At 35.2% G+C, this 21148-nt stretch overlaps 1 long non-coding RNA gene across 3 annotated transcripts in view; it reads left to right on the forward strand.

Annotated features, from left to right (window-relative positions):
• LOC145524698 (uncharacterized) overlaps positions 1 to 20166 on the forward strand; it is a 472194-nt gene extending 452028 nt beyond the window's left edge. For 2 of the 3 annotated variants that reach the window (XR_014067768.1, XR_014067766.1), the window contains 2 exons: positions 16928 to 17048; positions 18187 to 20166. This is a non-coding gene — a long non-coding RNA (uncharacterized LOC145524698). The remainder of the gene's footprint in view (positions 1 to 16927; positions 17049 to 18186) is intronic. The other variant, XR_014067767.1, reaches the window with a different exon arrangement.
• The last annotated feature ends 982 nt before the right edge of the window (positions 20167 to 21148 follow it).

The following is a 21148-nucleotide window of genomic DNA, read 5'->3' on the forward strand; positions in this document are numbered from 1 at the left end:
AATTAGAGATACCAAGGGAACATATCATGCAAAGATGGGCACAATAAAGGACAGAAATGATATGGACCTAACAGAAGCAGAAGATATTAAGAAGAGGTGGCAAGAATACACAGAAGAACTACAGAGAAAGGATCTTCATGACCCAGATAATCATGATGGTGTGATCACTCACCTAGAGCCAGAAATCCGGGAATGTGAAGTCAAGTGGGCCTCAGGAAGCATGACTACAAACAAAGGTAGTGGAGGTGATGGAATTCCAGTTGGGCTATTTCAAATCCTAAAAGATGATGCTGTGAAAGTGTTGCACTCAATATGCCAGCAAATTTGGAAAACTCAGCAGTGGCCACAGGACTGAAAAAGTTCAGTTTTCATTCCAATCCCGAAGAAAGGTAATGCCAAAAAATGCTCAAACTACCACACAGTTGCACTCATCTCACACGCTAGTAAAGTAATGCTCAAAATTCTCCATGCCAGGCTTCAAAACTACATGAACTATGAACTTCCAGATGTTCAAGCTGGTTTTAGAAAAGGCAGAGGAACCAGAGATCAAATTGCCAACATCCGCTGGATCATCAAAAAAGCAAGAGAGTTCCAGGAAATTTTCTACTTCTGCTTTATTGACTATGCCAAAGCCTTTGACTGCATGGATCACAACAAACTGTGGAAAATTCTGAAAGAGATGGGAATACCAGACCACCTGACCTGCCTCCTGAGAAATCTGTATGCAGGTCAGGAAGCAACAGTTAGAACTGGACATGAAACAACAGACTAGTTCCAAATCAGGAAAGGAGTATGTCAAGGCTGTATATTGTCACTCTGCTTATTTAACTTATATACAGAGTACATCATGAGAAATGCTGGACTGGAGGAAGCACAAGCTGGAATCAAGATTGCCAGGAAAAATATCAATAACATATGCAGATGACACCACTCTTATGGCAGAAAGCAAAGAGGAACTAAAGACCCTCTTGATGAAAGTGAAAGAGGAGAGTGAAAAAGTTGGCTTAAAGCTCAGCATTCAGAAAACTAAGATCATGGCATCTTGTCCCATCACTTCATGCAAATAGATGGGGAATCAGTGTAAACAGTGGCAGACTTTATTTTTTTTTGGGGGGGGCTCCCAAATCACTGAAGATGGTGACTGCGGCCACGAAATTAAAAGATGCTTACTCTTTGGAAAGAAAGTTATGACCAACCTAGACAGCATATTTAAAAGCAGAGACATTACTTTGCCAACACAGGTCAGCTTAGTCAAGGCTATGGTTTTTCCAGTAGTCATGCATGGATGTGAGAGTTGGACTGTAAAGAAAGCTGAGCACAGAAGAATTGATGCTTTTGAACTGTGGTGTTGGAGAAGACTCTTGAGAGTCCCTTGCACTGAAAGGAGATCCAACCAGTCCATCCTAAAGGAAATCAGTCCTGAATATTCATTGGAAGGACTGATGATGAAGCTAACTTCAATACTTTGGCCACTTGATGTGAAGAACTGACTCATAGGATAAGACTCTGATGCTGGGAAAGATTGAAGGCGTGAGGAGAAGGGGACAACAGAGAATGAGATGGCTGGATGGCATCACCGATTCAATGGAAGTAAGTATGAGTAAATTCAGGGAGTTTGTGATGGAGGCCTGGCATGGTGCAGTCTATGGGGTCGCAAAGAGTCGGAAATGACTGAGTGACTGAATTGAACTGAACTGATCATTGCTGTGTTTGTCTAATATATCAGAGAGTGTACATGAACATATAGACATTACTAGAGAACTTCAAGGTAGTAAACTGAGTAAAGAAAAGTAATCAAATAGAAAATGTGAAAAGTAATGTATGTATTGTTTCCTGCTGAAAGTATCATGTGATCCTTTTTCACTGGTGTTATTTTTTTCCCCGAATTCCCCTTTGGGCATACCAAAATTTATGAAGCCTGTTTCGACAAGTCAAATGTTTTGGGGTTGTAAATGACCATATTTGAGTAAGTTTACTCTGAATATTTCTTTAATTTATGTCACTTCTGTTATTTATGTTCTTGAAATTTTCCTGGCCATGGCATTAAAATTTCTTATATTTACTATTATGTTTCTAATTTCTTCCATTTGTTATTTACTTCTCTTATTCTACCTATTAAAATGGTCAGTGAGAAATTTGTTCCCTTTTCTGTATAGTAACTCTATCACTTGATAATCAGTCTTTACCAATTCAGTAATTACGTTTATTCTTAAAATTATATCTCATGACAAATTCCTTCATAAAAATTTAAATATACTGTAGGTGTGCATGCTCAGTCACTTCAGCCATGTCTGACTCTTTGTGACCCTATGGACCATGGCCCACCAGGCTCCTCTGCCTGTGGGATTCTCCAGGCAAGAAGACTGGAATGGGTTGCCCTGCCCTCCTCCAGAGGATCTTCCTGACCCAGGGATTGAACCCATGTCTCTTGCATGGCAGGTGGATTCTTTATGTGCTAAGACATTGAAGAAGCCCCAAATATACTGTGTATTCATGAGATATTGTTTTCGTTCTCACTTCAAACTCCATTATGTTTAAAGCTGTACTCATTCTCTCTTACACCAAACTGACTTCCCTTCCTCCACACATTTTTTTTTTTTTAATCATAGTACTATGACAATTCTATTTCCCAAGCTAACCATTTTTGGAGCAGATATGTTCGATTCCTTCTTTATTTCATTACTTTTATGATGATAATCTAGGAAATAGACTATTGAAAGGCACTAAGTAGGTTTCTAAATCAAAGTTAGCCATGAATAGGTGGTTGATGTTGATAAATCAGTTAACATTATAGCTCTTAATATTATTATATCTGAAACAATGACAGTAGACTAAGCTGCTCTTCAAAGAGCTGACATTACTTAAATTTTCAATATTTAATATTTTAATAAAAATAATGGCTTCATTTTTATTTAGTTTAGTTCATCAGAGTTCTTATTTATGGTTAGTATTTGTGCATGTGTGTGTGTGTTCTGTTTAATATTTGTCCACTTCAAGGTAGATAGAGAACATGCCTAAGATTTCTCCTCCATATATATGCCTTACCAAAATGGGCAAGATATACTACTAAGTTTACTTTCAGTAGTTTCTAGAAGATTTAAACCCATTTAGAATAGTATTTTTACGTATGGAACATGGTCAAAATTTATTTTTAATAATTATTTAATTAAATACTTGTATTTAAAACACTCTAATCTCGCCATTGTACTCCAGGGATGCTTTGCTATAAAGTCAATCTGTTCTGTTGGTCTATTTTCTACCTTTATCTTTTCAAATAATTTTAGTTGTTTTTAGTAATATTTTGTTAGTTTCTACAGATACATCTTGCCCATTGTTTCATTAACTTTGCTTCATACTTCTCTCACTACTATCTTCAAACCTACTGGGATCACCTTTTCCCTGTCTTGGATTATATCAGGTAGATATATACTTTTTCCCATTAGTTTTGGAATATTATAACAGCTTTATCTTTCAGTATTAAAAATTAATTATTATTATTATAAATCAAATAATTCATTTCAAAAATTTTCTTTTAGCTAAATTCCAGACTGCCTCTTGGTTTAAAAGTCCTCAATGAAGAAAAAAGTTTCCCTCTTTTCTTTTGATATCCTTAATCTAGGCCCTCTTTTCTCAGCTATTCCTTGATGTACACATTATTCCTCATAGTTGTACTCATAATTCTAACTCTGCTTTTGACCAGAGTCTATGACCTTAGGTTCCTTACTTCATCAGCCAGCCCTGTTTGGTGGGATATTTTCCAGATAAATTAAGCCTGACTACCTTCTTCACTATGTGTATGGTTTACCTAAAAGAAAAAATATCACAGTCTGGAAGAGCAAACCATACTCATTTATGTACTCATTTCTTTCCATGCATTGAAAGCTGATACAGCTAATCCGTGCCTTTTGAATTTTCCAGGAGAGAGTCAGACAGCAGTTTCTAGGCCTCTCAAATTTGAAGGACATATGCCAGTTTTTATTGATAATTCCTTATATTCCATGCAAGGAGCAGCTTGGAATCAATGTAAGAGTTTCTGAAGCTTATCAGACATTGACCCAGGGATAATATGCAGACTTCCCTCTTGGATATCATCATCATTCCCAAAATCTCAAGGACTTCACATGATGCTATTTTACTTGGCTTGGTGGTAGATGTGAGTGCAAGAATGGAGAGGGAAAGGGAATTGTTTAGCATTCTCTACTCACATCAGTCAATCAATAAGCCTTCTATTAGCTCTTTAGCCTTCTCTCATATGGACTAGATTTGGGTGATGATTGCTTAATCATTTGCCTACTGTTTAGCATATCTTGCATAAAAGTTATTAGCAAATTCTTGTTAGATAATATATAAAAATTCACATTTAATATCATCTTGTATAGCAAAATGCATAGCTCACATTAAATGCTCAATAACTATAGATGCAATAATCATATTATTAACACTCTGAGCTAAAAATAAGTAATGGGGTGTATTAGAAAGAAGATGGAATTGAAATTATTTTTAGTTATAATACTTGATGTTGATCAGGTCAGTTGACTTCTGCTTATCTCAGTTTGTGTATATAAATACACCCACATCATGCATAACTTGTGTGGTAAACACTGAGCTTCTGTCCACCTATAATGACCTATAATTCCACCCACTCTTCAATCAATACAAAATAATTGTTGACTTTAATTTACCATAACTATATGGTCAAACAGAAATATAAAAAGAGCTTTGTTTTAGTCTTTATCTTCTCAAATAGGGATATACTTTCCACTGATGAATGCAGATTCAAATCCCATTCAAATCCCAGATTCAAATCCTTAGATAATATACTAAGGGAATTCCAAGCTTATAAACTCATCTCAGTTAGGTCTAGGGTTGTTGAGTATGAGAAACCACTTAGATACACACCAAAGAATAATATACTTAAGTTTAATTGCACATAATACCAAGCCTAGAATGTTTTATTCTAAGACTTGGATGTCACTCTTCGGAGTTCCACAGTTAAAGGAGAGTGTCATATTAGGAGATAAGAAACCAAAAAAAAAAAAAAAAAGTAGAAACTAGAAATGAAATAAGACCGATTTCCACCTTTGTCTCATTTAAACTAAAGGGGTTTCATACATCTTCTCACAATATTTCATAAGCATTAAACCTTGACAATAGAGTTCTGCATCCTTTGAAGAGAGAGATAAAGCTGAAAGCTGAAATCCATTACCCTAAGCCTCTTGCATTTCTAAAAAGCAACGCAATTAGTGTTTCCCTAGGATGGCTCATCAAATGAAAACAATTGTTGAATCCATTAAACACACAGGCCTAAACTATATCTAGCCACATGTTCACTCTACTGAATGTGTCAGGTATGATGTCTATAGATCCCGGATTTTGATACAACCCAAAGGGAAAAGCCTGTTTCTCTTTGTAATTCAGTGTCACTTCTGAAAAAGTCATTTGTCTCTCTATTGTGCATAAAAATTTAGGGCATTACTAAGAAGCACAATCATATTTTCTTTAGTGTAAGATGAAATACTTTCCCAAAGTAGGACAGTAATTCAAGTAAAACTCCAAGAAATAATGCATGTGTACATCTCTTTAATAAATCTATAGCCCCGCATATCTTTAAAAAAATCTCTGATCTACTGAAATGATCTATTCAGAGAAAAGTGTACCCAGATAAAAATCAGACTACTTCTTCTGTTTAACAAAAATTCTCTCAAAACTAGAATCAAAATACCATGAGATACATGTCTTATTAAGATTTAATATAAAATTTCAGACAAGCTATTTTTAATTTCATTCAGAATGTCATAATGTCATCGTAAGAATTGAATTTGAGACACAGTTTGAACATAAAAAAAGTCTCAGCTTTCAGAAGTCCTAGGAGAAGGAGGTCTTTTGGGTGACCTCATTATTCAGTTTTAAATTTAGCAAAGGAAGAACTGACAGAGTAACAAAGACTATGGACAGAAGTGGCAGCAATGGAAAGCAGAACTTTTGGAAAGAATAGACTCTGTCATCACAGTGAAGAGCTCAAAACTAGAGGGCCATAGCTGAAATTTGGAGAAATCCAGGGGTTTTGTATATTTTGTCCAGAAATGACAGCATCCACAGTCTTCTGCTTTCCTTAGAGATTGGTTTTTAAAAAATATATCCAACTTAAACATGCTGATTAACTAAAATAAATAAATTTATAAAAATTAAAAAAAAAAAACATGCTGATTACAGTGATGGAAGAGAATTTGTTAAAATAAAGAAAACATGTTTTTAAAACAAAATCTGAATTCAAATCATGTCATTGGAGTACTTTTCTTTTTTAAATGTTATTAACGTTTTAAATTTGAAAACAGTACATGATATAAAATCTTCTGGGGTGGCTTAGACAGTAGAGAATCTGCTTGCAATGCAGGAGACCCAGGTTCGATCCCTGGGTTGGGAAGATCCCCAGGAGAAGGAAATGGCTATCCACTCCAGTATTCTTGCCTGGAGAATTCCATGGACAGAGAAGCCTGGCAGGTGTCAAAAAGAGTTGGAAATGACTGAGTGACTAATGTACACAAACACACATATGATATAAAAACATCCAGATAAAAAGAAAAATATGACTGTGATATTTTTGTAAAAATCCAAATTGATATGCTGTCTTCATACTTATGCATTTTGAAAAAATATTTTATTCCCCCAAATTTACTCTTGGAAGAGCATAATGCATACAAATCTATTTTACCAGTATAAAACCTATCAATCAGAGTATTTAAGTGATTTCATTAAAAAATTATTGAACAAAGACCACAAGTAGGATCTTCTTACAGATCTTATCAAATTTAATAGGTATTGTTATCTTCTCTAATGGAATTCATTAGAAAATGAATATTCAAGACTGATTTCCTTTAGGATTGACTGGTTGGATCTCCTTGCAGTCCAAGGGACTCTCAAGAGTCTTCTCCAACATCACAGTTCAAAAGCATCAATTCTTCAGCGTTCAGCCTTCTTTATGGTCCAAATCTCATGTCCGTATATGACTACTGGAAAAAGCATAGCTTTGACTATATGGATCTTTGTCAGAAAAGATGTCTCAGCTTTTTTAATATCCTGTCTAGGTTTGCCATAGCTTCTCTTCCAAGGAGCAAGCACCTTTTAAGTTTATGGCTGCAGTCACCATCTGCAGTGATTTTGGAGCCCAAGAAAAGAAAAAGTCTGTCACTGTTTCCATTGTTTTCCCATCTATTTGCCATGAAGTGATGGGACCAGACGCCATGATCTTAGTTTTTGAATGTTGAGTTTTAAGACAGCTTTTTCACTCTCCCCTTTCACTTTCATCAAGAGGCTATTTAGTTCTTCTTCACTTTCTGCCATATGGGTGGTGTCATCTGCATATCTGAGGTTACTAATATTTCTCCCAGCAATCCTGATTCCAGTTTGTGCTTGATCCAGCCTGGCAATTCACATGATGTACTCTGCATATCGGTTAAATAAGCAGGGTGATAGTATGCAGCCTTGACTTACTCCTTTCCCAACTTGAAACCAGTCCATTGTTCTATTGTTCCAGTCCAGTTCTAACTGTTGCTTCTTGACTTGCACACAGGTTTCTCAGGAGACAGGTAAGGTGGATGGTATTCCCATCTATTGAAGAATTTTCCACAGTTTGTTGTGATCCACACAGTCAAAGGCTTTGGCGTAGTCAATGAAGCAGAAGTGGAGGTTTTTCTGGAATTCTCTTGCTTTTTCAATGATCCAACTGATGTTGGCCATTTGACCTCTGGTTTCTCTGTCTTTTCTATATCCAGCTTAAACATCTGGAGTTTCCTGGTTCACATACTGTTGAGGTCTCACTTGGAGAATTTTGAGCATTACTTTGATAGCACGCAAAATGAGTGCAATTGGTGGTAGTTTGAGCATCCTTTGGCATTTCCCTTCTTTGGCATTGGAATGAAAACTGACCTTTTCCAGTCCTGTGGCCACTGCTGAGTTTTCCAAATTTGCTGGCATATTGCGTGCAGCACTTTCATAGCATCATCTTTTAGTATTTGAAATAGCTCAGCTGGAATTCCATCATCTCTCCTAGCTTTGTTCATAGTGAAAGGTAAAACACTGTCAACTTAAAGGACCTAATTTACCTGTATAGAACTCTCTACCCAACAGTAGCAGAAAGCACATTCTTCCAAAGTTGATAAAGAACTCTCCATATATATAATGTGGCAAGCCAAAAAACAAACCTCAATAAATATAAAACCATTGAAATCATACAAAGTATGTCCTTTGACTAAACTGGTGTTAAATTTGAAAGCAACAACAGAAGGGAACTGGGAAAACTGACACGTAAATATGGAAAATAAACAACACATTTAAAAATAGTTTATAGGTTAAGGAGGAAATCATGGAGAATTTAGAAAATGTTATGTGCTAAATGAAAACACAACCACAACATATTACAATTTGTAGGATTCAGCTAAATGTAAGGTTATAGGGAAAATGTGGAGCTTTGAATTAGTCTTCTGGGACTGCATACAAAATACCACAGAATGGGTGGCTTAAACACCACAAGTTTATTTTCTCACAGCTCTGGAGACTGAAGATACAAGTGTTGGAAGATTTGTTTTCTGCTGAGGTCTCTGTCTTTGGTACATATGGCTATCTTCTTGCTGTGTCCTCAAAGGGCATTTCCTCATGCATGTTACATCTCTGGTGTCTCTTCCTCATCTTAAAGGACACCAATTCTTTTGGATTAAGTTAAGGCTCCATCCTTATACTCTCATTTAACCTCAACTAGGCCATTCAGGTATGACCTAAATCAATCCCTTATGATTATACAGTGGAAGTGACAAATAGATGCAAGGGATTAAATCTGATAGAGTGCCAGAACTATGGACAGGGGTTCATAACATTGTACAGGAGATGGTGAACAAAACCATCCTCAAGAAAAAGAAATGCAAGAAGGCAAAATGGTTGTCTGAGGAGGCATTACATATAGTGGAGAAAAGAAGAAAAGTGAAAGACAAAGGAGAAAGGGAAATATATACCCAACTGAATGCAGATTTCCAAAGAATAGCAAGGAGAAATAAGAAAACCATCTTAAGTCAGCAATGCAAAGAAATAGAGGAAAACAATAGAATGGTAAATATTAGAGATATTGTCAAGAAAATCAGGCAAACAGAGGAAACATTTTATGCAAAAATGGGCACAATAAAGAATAGAAATAGTAAGGACCTAGCAGAAGCAGAAGAGATTAAGAAGTGGCAAGACTTGGTGACTGAACAACAACAATAACAACCTCTTTAAAAGCCCTATCTCTAAATACAGCCACATTTGGGATTAGGGTTTCAACATATGAGTTTTGATGGGATACATATTTGAGTTCTTAATAAGCTCTAAATGCCTATGGTTAAAACAACTAAATAAATAGATAATCTCAGTAGCAGTCTTGAAATACTGGTAAAAGAAGAACAAATTAAATCAAATATAAGCAGCAAAAGAAATATTAAAGATCAGAATAGAAATCAATAGACAACAGAAAAACAATAGAGAATATAAACGAAGCTCATACTTTGTAAACATCAAATAAATAAATTGAATTACTAATTTAAAATCTTTTCATAAACTCTCCCAGGTCCAAATGAGTTTGTTGCTGAAATACAGAAGATATTTAATGACAAAATTTCATCAATCCTTAAAAAATTTAGACAAAATGTAGGAAGAGGAAATATTTCTGTATTATTCTACTAAGTCGGTATTACCATAACAGTGCCAAACCAAGACATCACAAGAAAAGTAAAAGTGACAGATATCCCTGATAATTCTAGACAGAGTTAGAAAAATATAGACAAAATATTATAATAAAAATATTAGCAAACCAAATACAGCAATATATTAAAAGATTTTTAAAACTATTGCTACATGATATTTATCTCAAGAAGGCAAAGATGGTTTAACAAACAAAATAATTTTGTGTTATATATCATATTGCTTGAATGAATGACGAAAGCCACATGGTCATCTCAAAAGAGGAAGAAGCATTTGACAAACTATTGAAGACAAAGACAAAATTCTCAACAAATTAGAAAAGAAAAGGACCTTCTTAGTCAATATAAAAACCATATGGAAAACAAACAAACAAAAAACTAGAGCTAATGTCATACTTGCCAATGAATATTTTCCAAGAGAACAAGGAGATCCACTGTCTCACCAACTCTACTGATGTTGCACTAAAGGTTCTAGTCAGTGCAAAGAGGCAAAAAGAGAGAGAGAAAGAAAACAAAAAGAAAGAAACACCCATAGAAAGGAAAAAATAAAACTGGCTTATTTCACAAATGATATGAGTTTACATGAGTACTTTTGTAAGAGAGAAGATTAATATGCAAAGAAGTCTTCCTATGTACTAGCAATGAGTCATTTGAAAATAAAAATTAAGACAATATTTTATTCACAATAGCACCAAAAAAAAAGTCTTGAGAATGAAACTAACAAAAGAAATGCAGAGTTGTACACTGAAAACTACAAAACAATGATGGCAGAAATAGAAATTCTATGTATAAAATGTTTTTAATTAAAAGTTAAAAATTAAACTACTGTATAACCTAGTAATCTCCACTCCTAGGAATATAACCAGGTAAAATGAAAACACATTTCTATATGAAGACATGTATGTCTCCAGAATCAGGAAGAACAGAGAATAGGAACAGAGACTTGTTAGGCATGAGACCCAGGAAGAGACTTCTGTTGAACTACAGATATATTTTGTAACTGCTAGGTTATTGGTCTTACCAGATTAATAAACCTTATCCATGCATGTTCACTGGAGCCCAGAAAATCTTTCTAAGTAACTATATATCTGTAATTGAATACCTGTAACTTCAACAACTAAATATCTGTAATTTCCTTAATAAAATTATTTCTTAAATTCTTTGTTAATGAACTCTTATGTAAACATATATTTAATATTTTAATAATTTGCCGTTAGCCATCTCTAAAATTTTTACTCCTGTTCAGTATATTTAAACACTAACTACTGTTAAATTAATTAAACAAGGAAGCTATTAGATGAGGAAGCTCTGATGCCATGGAGACCTACTAAGCAAACTGAAATCTAAATCTGTAAATGCCTCAAGGTTAAAAGATGGAAACCTAAGGACAATCAGGCTCAGACAACAAGGCTTTTAAGCCATAGGCAATCAAATAACATCCCCCCCTTTGTTTCCATAGGGCTGCCAAAGTGGTGCAGTGGTAAAGAATCTGCCTAACACTGTAGAAGATGCAAGAGATGTGGGTTCCATCCTTGGGTGGGGAAGATACCCTGGAGTAGGAAATGGCAACCCACTCCATTCTTAAGCTGGAAAATTCCGTGGACAGAGGAGCCTGGCTGGCTACACTCCATGGGGTAGCAAAGAGTCAAATACCACTGAGCATACATTCACTACTTTTGCTTCCATTACTTCTCTAATCGTCACTCTAGCTCCTATGGGAAAAGTGCTCCTAAACACTCCTGATTTGATTCTCCCCAGTTCCAATGGATTTTTATTTAAATAAACCCCTCAAATCTTTAATAGGACTCAGTATATCTTTTAACACTACCTAAACAAGTAAACAATAATATATACACATATATCACACTCTCTATATGTAGTATTTCAAAGTAAATTATCATTTGGAAATTTAAACACAAGCACTATGGAAGGTTTCCATATTTACAAAATGTTTAATGATATGTAATTCATTAATTCGGGAAATAAAATGAAACATCCCATATAGCTCAATTTTCTTTACTAGTGACAAATTAGGTTATTGACTATGTGGTTGACCTTGGTGAAATTTTGACCTTGAACATTCTTCACAATTGATTATGAGATGCATCAAATATGGAAGACTGGGTAAAAAATACTTTAAATTCAGAACATCAGTCAATAATCCATATTATCTGCTCCACCATTTTCCTTTTCCCTTTCCCCATCTCAGTCTCTTCGCCTTCCTCTCCCTGTCTCTCTCTGACAGACAGACAGACAGACACACACACAGTATAACATCACATGATAAGTGGCTCAGTGAAATGAACTTCTACTTAATTCTTGCAATTTTAAATGTTCTTAATTGTAGCTTAAGAACTATATCATTTCCAAACTACCAATAAGTATTTCTAAAATGTCTTTTTTTAAATGCCAAAAAGATTACTACAACATTGGGTTGTATTTCTAAAGCTTGAAATGAGATTACATTTAAAAGTTCAAGAAATATTATTATAGCTGACATTAATTCACAAGTATGTACACTTTAATGACTAAACATAGTAATAGTGAGCTATGATTTAAAATACAAGGCCATAACTTGATAAAACATATATTTAGTTTAAAAACCTAAAAAAAAATGCTATTGCAGAACTTCCTGTAATTTTGCATGGCCTTATTTGTAAAGGAAAATTGGAAGCTATGATATTAGTTGTTCAGATCCTTGATTATATAATATGCTTGATTTTGCCATAAAAAGATTTAAAACCACAATATTTGAAACAAGTTCAACTATGTTTAATTATTCATTATTTATCTGAGTAAACATTAGCTTTCTACTGGGCTCAGAAGTGATAAGTGATACTGAATCGTAGCTACAGAGATATTTCAAGACCAACTTTATTCTTTGAAGATCAGGCTCTTCTATATAGCCCACTTCCTGAGAGAGAAGGTGATGTTAATAGATAAGCAGAAATGGAAATGACGTTGAGGTAATACAGCAAATGATGAAGTGCTGAAAGAAAACTTGAAGCTTAAATAAAATATACATAAAAACAAACCATGAAGGGAGAAATGGAAGAATTGCTATTTGGCATTGATTTGCAAATTATTATGACATTTCCATTTTAACAGATTTTTCAATGATATAAAACATAAAGCTTTACTTAAAAAGAAGTTTAAATTTTGGTTGAAAATAGCAGATACTCTTAACTGCTATTAAAAAAAAAATCAAGGTCATAAAGGAACTTAGCCTGAAACAATGTTTTAAAACATACGATGTGATGTAAGGGAATATTTTTATCCATCATTTTAAAAAGTGGCTATTTTATTGTACAAAGGAATTTCACAAAAAGTGCTCAAGTGCAATCCCTGTTTGTAGTAATGGGAACATTACATTTTATTACTATTTAGGTTGGAATGGTATTTGTGAGGTATTCAGAAAAAATAATTTCCATGGACTCAGTTAAGAGAATAGGTAAACACCTTTAATGGGGACGGAAATAGCAACCTACTCCAGTATTCCTAGGGACGGTTATAGACTTCCCTGGTGGCTCAGACGGTAAAGCGTCTGCCTACAATGTGGGAGACCGAGGTTCAATCCCTGGGTCGGGAAGATCTCCTGGAGAAGGAAATGGCAACCCACTTCAGTATTGTTGCCTGGAAAATCCCATCGACGGAGGAACCTGGTAGGCTACAGTCCATGTGGTCGCAAAGAGTAGGACAGGACTGAGCGACTTGACTTTCACGTTCTTCCGGTATTCCTGCCGGGAAAATCCCACTGACAGAGGAGCCTGGCTGGCTATGGGGTCGCAAAAGAGTCAGACACGACTGAGCATGCACACACGCAAACATCTTTAAAATGGATATCTAATGTGTTAAACATTGGAAATGCACAAGGAAATTAAGTGTTGGACACTGAAGAAAAAAAAAAACAAAACAGTAGATGGAATGAATTCAGCATTCCCATGAAAATGTTGAGGTTATCTGGTAACAAACTGGGCACTTTGAGCATTAACTTTCTTCCTTTCCTTCTTCTCTCCCTCCTCTCCTTCCTTCTTCCTTCCTTATTAAAGCAACATTGACTTATAGCATTATGTAAGTTTTATGTGTACAACATATTATATTTCTACTTCTGTATACCCTAAAATGCTCACCACAGATAAACTAGTTTCCTTCCACCACCATAGAATTGATTCTATTTACCATTTTATCCTCCAACCCACTTACCCCCTCCCCTCTGCCAGTTACTCCCTGCTTTCTGTATCTAAGTGTTAGACCATTTGTTTTTTATTAATAAATGTATTAAGTCTATAACTTTTCTTCTAAATATTAAATAAACTGTAATGTAAAATGCTGTATTAGTTTGTATTTTTTTAATTTCTATATATGTTATAATTAGCATCATAATTCCTCTGTTGACCCAAAGATTAGAGATTTTATTTTATGTAATATATTTTAGTTTTCTCTTTGTTTCTGAGTATTACCATTTTGGCAATGTATTCAGAGTTTTATTATCTAATAAGTTAATTTTTTTACATTTGTTAAAATTAATTTTATTGCTAGGAATTTGGTCAAATGTGTAAATATTTTATGTCTATTTGTGTTAAATCTAATGGACCCTCCATCCAAAACTGAATAGTGCATTTGGCATTTTGATCAAGTTGGTGTGAGTGCTGTCATTTCAGTGGTGTCTGACTCTTTGCAACCCCATGGATCATAGCCTGCCAGGCTCCTCAGGCCATGGGATTCTCCCAGACAAGAATACTGGAGTGGGTTGCCATGCCCTCCTCCAGGGGATCTTCCTCACCCAGGGACCCAACTGGTATCTCTGTATCTTCTGTATTGCCAACAGATTCTTTACCACTGAGCCACTGGGGAAGCCCTTTGATCAAGTTTATGTTTTTGTTATTCAAACAATACATATACTTCATCTTTTACTATTGATATTTTGGTGTTAGGTGTATATATGTTTAGAAAACTTATATGTTCCCAGTCAGCTTAATCACTTTTCAAGTATATATGATCATTATCCTTTATTTCTGGCATGATTTTTTTCACTTTAATTCTATTTTGTCTGTTATTAATGTACTGTCATTTAGTTAATTTTTACCTAGTACACTGCTTTATTCCTATCCATTTATTATTACTTTTTTGAACTTTATGTTTTAGAAGTGTCTGGACTGTAGCAGATTTTTAAAATATACAGTCGATTTTTGACATTTCTCTTCAGTTATCTACAAGAATTATTATTCCTGGTATATATAGATTTATTTCTTAAAATTTGCTCTTAATTGTCTTTGTCTTGCTTCATTTTTATTTAATTTCTTTTTCAGATTTATATAGTATTTGCTCAAGATTTTAGTTTTATTGCACTTCTTGATTTATAAACCTACCAAAAAAGAGAATTGTTTTCAAAGTTATACTAAATTCTCTCGGTTTATGTTTGTCTGAAAATGTCTTATTTTTACCCTCATTATAAAATCATATTCATTTTATATAAAATGTAATAATAATGAATAAAGAGTATAGGGAGACATTTTTGGTGGTGATGTATATGGTTATGTGTTTATGACACAGATTGTGGTGATGGTTTTATGGACATAAAACTATACACAAACTCGTTAAGTTGTATAAATTAAATATGCACAAAGTTTTGCAGGTCAATCATAACTCACTCAAACGGCTTACAAATAAATTCTAAGAATATCATCGTTTATTGTGTAATCACTCTTTTCTTTCTAGAAGATTTTACTTTTTTTTGTTTGTTTTCATTTTGACTGATTGGTTTTCTTTAATTAAGTGTATGTGGAGATCTTATTATTACTAATAATTAGGAGGATTTCACTTTTTAAAATGAGAAAACGTATTTTATGTTTCTAGAAAAAACTCTTATCTTTCAAATATTCTCTACCCAATTATTTCTAGTTACTTTAAAAAAATCAGATATATGTAATGCCATCTAACTTAGTTCTCCATGCTTTGCAATCTTTTTCATGCATTCTTCTTTGTCTCTGTGCTGCATTTTTAATATTTTATATTGATTTATCAGGCTTCCCTTGATGACTCAGCAGTAAAGATTCTGCCTGCAGTGCAGGAGACAAAGGAGATGTAGGTTCGATTCCTGGGTCAGCAAGATCCCCTGGAGGAGGAAATGACAACCCACTCCAGTATTCTTGCCTGAAAAATCCCATGGACAGAGGAGCCTGGCAGACTATAGTCTGAAGGGACACAAAGAGTTGGACGTGACAGGGAACACAGAGCATATTGATTTGTCACTTTACGTATGCATATACATACACACACACACACACACACACACATGCTCTTCAGCTGTGTCTAACCTTTCATACACACACACACACACACACACACATAAGTACATTATATGTTAGATGTGGGAAGGGTGTGTGTATATGTGTTTTACTTTGCCCATTTGTGGATTTTCCTCAGAAATTTTCAATATTCCATTATGGAAATAAAATCCTATTAACAATTTAAGTTGGGACCAGTTAGCAATATGCACTTTCAAAAGCAGTCTGCATAGGAGACTTATCATACTGCATATTTTATCCTGATACTTATATATTCATTTTAATTGTTGCTACATAGACTTGCATATCCCCCTAGCAGCCTGTAGCCTTAACAAGAAGGTGTTTGCCAGCATTGTATCCCAGGATATTGGAGTCAGCTGTGTCTAGTTCTAGCTGAACTGGTTAAGACTGGATAGGATGAACCACCCTCCCACTGGGCACGTAGGAGAACGTGGTGCAGAGCCTGTAGCATTGTTAAACCTATGAGCAGAATGACCATTACCTCACCTGTTTCCAATTACCTTCCCCATGTTCTCCATGGTCCTCAGGCTTCCACACTCCCCAGACCCCTGATTGACTGGTTTCTTTACTCTTTATCTCACAAATACCCAGAGTCCCTTGACTTAGAGGAGGTGGATCTGAGTGTTCTTCAATTTCCTTGCTTGACTGTCTGGTAAATAAATCTCTTTGCTTCAAACCTCAGCATCTTGGCAGTTTGGCTTGCTGCATATCAAGCAAAGCAAACCTGCTTCAGTAATACTATGATTCATTTATTTTGCAACTGGAAGTTTGTACCTTTTAATCTTTCTCAACTATTTTTTTTTTTGCCTCCCCACACTGACCCTTGGCAACTACCTATTTGTTCTCTGTATCTATAACTCGGTTTCTGTTCTGTTTGTTCATTTTTCTTTCTAGATTCCACATATAAGTTAGATCACAGAGCCGCAACATCAAAAATGCAAGCAGCTCCAACAGAAAATGGGCAGAGGATCTGCATAGACGTTGTTTCCAAAGAAAATCTACAGATGGCCAACAGGTACATGAAAAAAGGCTCAGCATCATTAATTATCAGGGAAACACAAATCAAAACCACAGTGAGATATCACCTCACACATGTCAGAAGGACTGTTTTCTAAAAGACAATAACAACTGTGATTAGGATGTGGAGAATAGAGAACCCTTGAGCACTGTTGGTGGGAATATAAATTGGTGCAGCTGCTATGGAAAATAGTATGGATTTTCTTCAAAAACCCAAAGTTGAACTAGCACTTTTTTGTTGTTTAGTCACTGAGTTTTGTCTGACTCTTTTGCGATCCAATGGATTATAGCCCACTAGTCTCCTCTGTCAATGGGATTTTCCAGGCAAGAATACTGGAGTGGGTTGCCATTTCCTTCTCCAGGGGATCTTCCTGACCCAGGAATCAAACCCACATCGCCTGCATTGGCAGGTGGATTTTTTATCACTGAGCCACCAGGGAAGCCCTGAATTATTAGCATGTTATCCATCAATTCACTCCTGGGTATTTATCCAAAGTAAACAAAAATACTAATTGGAAAAGATATCTGAACTTGTCTGTTCATTGCTGCATTGTTTACAATAGAGAAGATACAAAAACAACCTGCCATTAATAGATGAATGGGTAAGGAAGATGTGTGTGTATTTATATATGTATATATATATAATGAATATAATATTTACATATGTAATGAAATATTACTCAGCTTTAAAAAGAATGAAATAATACCATTTGCAACAACATGGATGGACCTAGATTTTACCTTATGTAGGTAAAATAAGTCTGACAGAGAATGAAAAGTACTTTGTGAGTTCACTTCCACGTGGAATCCTAGATAACTTTCATGCCCCTGCAAATGCCCCACTTCACTGGAAGTGCAGTTTATTCAGTCAGCAAATCCTCAAACTCCAAGCTCACTGTGAGTTCTATACTTATTTCCTTGTTCCTTCTTATCCCAAACAAGGTTGACTATGTAACCCTAACAAATCAGATATTTTCTACTTTCCTCTTCCTTGTTCTTTATTCTTTATCCTATAAAAGCTTCCTGCCTTCCATCCCATTTTGAAGTTCTCTGAAAGGAGACTTTTCACTTCATGAAGTATTAAATAAAATTTGTTTGTATCACTTAAGTTGTTTTCTTTAATCGTTTTCCAACAGTTGTTGGTGATGAGGGTGGAATCTGAAGCTGACTGCTAAAGGTCTATGGGATGAGGAGATGCGTAGGTAAGGTGACCATTAAACCCTTTGGGCTGTGTTCCTCTCGTTGTTCCCAAGGACTGTGGGTAAGTCACCCTCAGATTTGAGTTCCCCTTCCTTGTGTGCAGCAATCTGATCCAAACAAACTGCATTTAAAAAACATATTTAGCTAGATCCTAGGATGTTTTCAGAGTTTGTTAAAACTTCCAGGGTCCTGGAAAGGTTCTGGGGTAGTTAAATTGGGAGTCTGCAGCTGGTGCCGTGTAACAGGTGCTCTCCATTAGGGAACTCAAAAAGCTTTGGGGTAAATCAGCAGCATAATTAGTTGGGGCATTTGGGAAAATAAACACAAGAAATTCAGACACACTTGATTATCAGAATCAAAATATAGTCACAAGTCAAACTATTAAAATCCATTACGGCATCCGCAACTATAAAGAAATCCTCCAGTGAAAGAAGTAACAGAGCCATTGCTGGTGGGAATCTCAGAAGCCAAAGCAGCAAACTTGGTGGGTACAGATTAAGCACTTAAAAGATGTTAGAACCCTTGCCTCCTAACTCTAAGGCTTCTGTGCCAGGAAAAGTTTGTCATAGAATGGGTTGGATTGGTACTAGGTCACTCGTCAACCTCAACATTTCAGTGCAATAAAGAACATTATAAAACAACACAAAGTCCCCAAACTAGTGGTACATCCAGTTTAGACATTCATTTGGCTCCAGAAGATCCAAGGCTTGGCCGAGGATATGGATCCTCAAGTTTCAAAGAATTGTGTGTGCCAGCTTCCAGAAGACCTGCTTATTTTACGTCTAGAAACATGAAAAGTAATAGACCACCTTGCCACATTCTGGTGGATAGTGGGGCTAGAGTGTCTGCTTTGAAGCCCTCTTGGTTGGGAATCTGCAGATGAGACCCTGGAAAACCTGGCAGAAGCCAGCAAAAAGTGAAGCATTCTTGTCAGTGTTAGCTCCCCTTGATCTCTGAATGTAAAATTTCTCAGTATCCCTTCCTTTCTAACCCAGACTCTTGTGAATTTGGTTTTGGGGTTCTCATTGGTTATCAGTATTTTCTCTCCCAAGGATAGCTTTTGAAGTCTTGTTTGTCTGATTTTATGTCCTGAGAATTTGGCTTGGCTTTCTGCCTGCCTGGGGCACACAGCTTGTTGGTTCTTGCATATGCAGGCAACAAAACTATCAACTAGCAAGTTGAAAACTAGAAAAGTAATAGACAACCTTTTGGCCAGACAAAAATGTGAGTTGCGCTTGTTTTGTGGCTAGGGTCCTACTGAGTGTTGCCAGTCTCTAGAGGAATTGTCAGTGTCTTTAGGAGTGGCTCTGAATCTTCCGAGGAAGGTATCTTTTGTTATCTCTATTTCAGAATTTGTCAGCAACAAAGTTAAGATGATGGTTACTTTTTTAATGTCTCATCAAATTTTCATAAGCAGTCTAAATGTAATTGTTAATGACAAGTAAATGCTTACAAATAATAGTTTATAAATGAACTTTTCAACAATAATTATGTTTGATAGTATGTTTATTTAAAAAGATTCCAAAATCCTTTTGATGACTTAAAAGTACAAGACTAAGCTAATTGATGGATATTTATTAAACATTTAGATCATTTCCAAATGAGATAAAATACTGAAAATTAATTACTGAACATAGTTTTATCCACTTTTGGCTTCTTTTTATAGAGTAATGAGATATTTTGGTGTTTTAGCAAACATATTTTGTGCAACATTGAAAAATTTACAGGGAGGAAGAATATACTTCTAGAAGTTATGAAATATATTTATAAATTTGTCAAGTCTATAGAATGCTAGTGTAACAGATAATCCGCAATTATTTACTACTCAGTTTTCACTATAGGTAAACAATTCTAATTCTATTTAGAAATAAAAAGGTTAAAATGAGACAACTGTGTGTGAAAAGTAGATAAGAAAAGTAAAATGACCTCGTTGTTTCAGAATGAGAAAAATAGGACAAAATCTGAATGGATATAAAAAAACTGTAGGTTTCTGGAAAAGGAATCATGGGAAGGAAATTTTATGTGTGGTCAAGCTGACTAAGATTGAGATGGATTTAAGTTTTAAAAAAATGAATTTTAATATCTAACTATGCTGGTGCAAATTGGAATTTCCTTTTTTCTCTGTTAAAAGGCCAGTTTTCTTAGGTTATTGGTCTATTATTAGTAAAAATATATATATAAAGAAACTTTCCTTTACCTTTTAAGTAATCTCCCTGAAGAGCAAAGATTTCATGCCTTACCAAAATAATTTACTGTGCTTCATGTTGAATTTATCAAATCTTTGATTATTTACTTTCTGTCAGTATTAAAAGAGCTGAGTTTTGTTCACAACTTTGTAACTTTCTGTATTTGCCTTTGAGATATTTGCCACTTTGCTTATCTGGATATTTTTGACACCCCTCCCCCCCAAAAAAATCAAGCTTTAAATGAAGACTTTTTGATCTTGAAATAAATACGCAATTTTTCACAGGGCCCCTGGGGCACCTCACAGGATTCTGTCTTGAGTCCTTAAGATGGCCAAAAATTATCTACATATTATGGCTTCCCATTAACTCTGTGATATTTTCTCCCAGTGTTCTCCCTTTTAAGCAAGTCTTTTAAGCTACCCTGATTTCCGCGGAAAACATGGCAAATGGCAGCTTTGTTCTAATTGTCCTCTTAGCTTGTTGCTCTTGCCTTAAAGAAATGCTAAACTATCTCTGCAAGAGCTTTCAAATCTGCTTTGTCATTTGACATTCTTCATGGAGGCTTACCCTGAACATTCTATAATTTAACCTGGTTTCTGTATGTCTTTCAGTTGGAAACCTCAGGCTGTAAGATTTATCAGTACTTCATTCCTTTTTACAGATGTAAGATACTTCATCATGGGTTTATTCAACAATTTATCAGTTCATCAGA

Source organism: Giraffa tippelskirchi, chromosome 10, assembly GCF_054371585.1.
Source record: "Giraffa tippelskirchi isolate mGirTip1 chromosome 10, T2T-mGirTip1v1.2.pri, whole genome shotgun sequence".
In the NCBI taxonomy this organism is placed as follows: domain Eukaryota; kingdom Metazoa; phylum Chordata; class Mammalia; order Artiodactyla; family Giraffidae; genus Giraffa; species Giraffa tippelskirchi.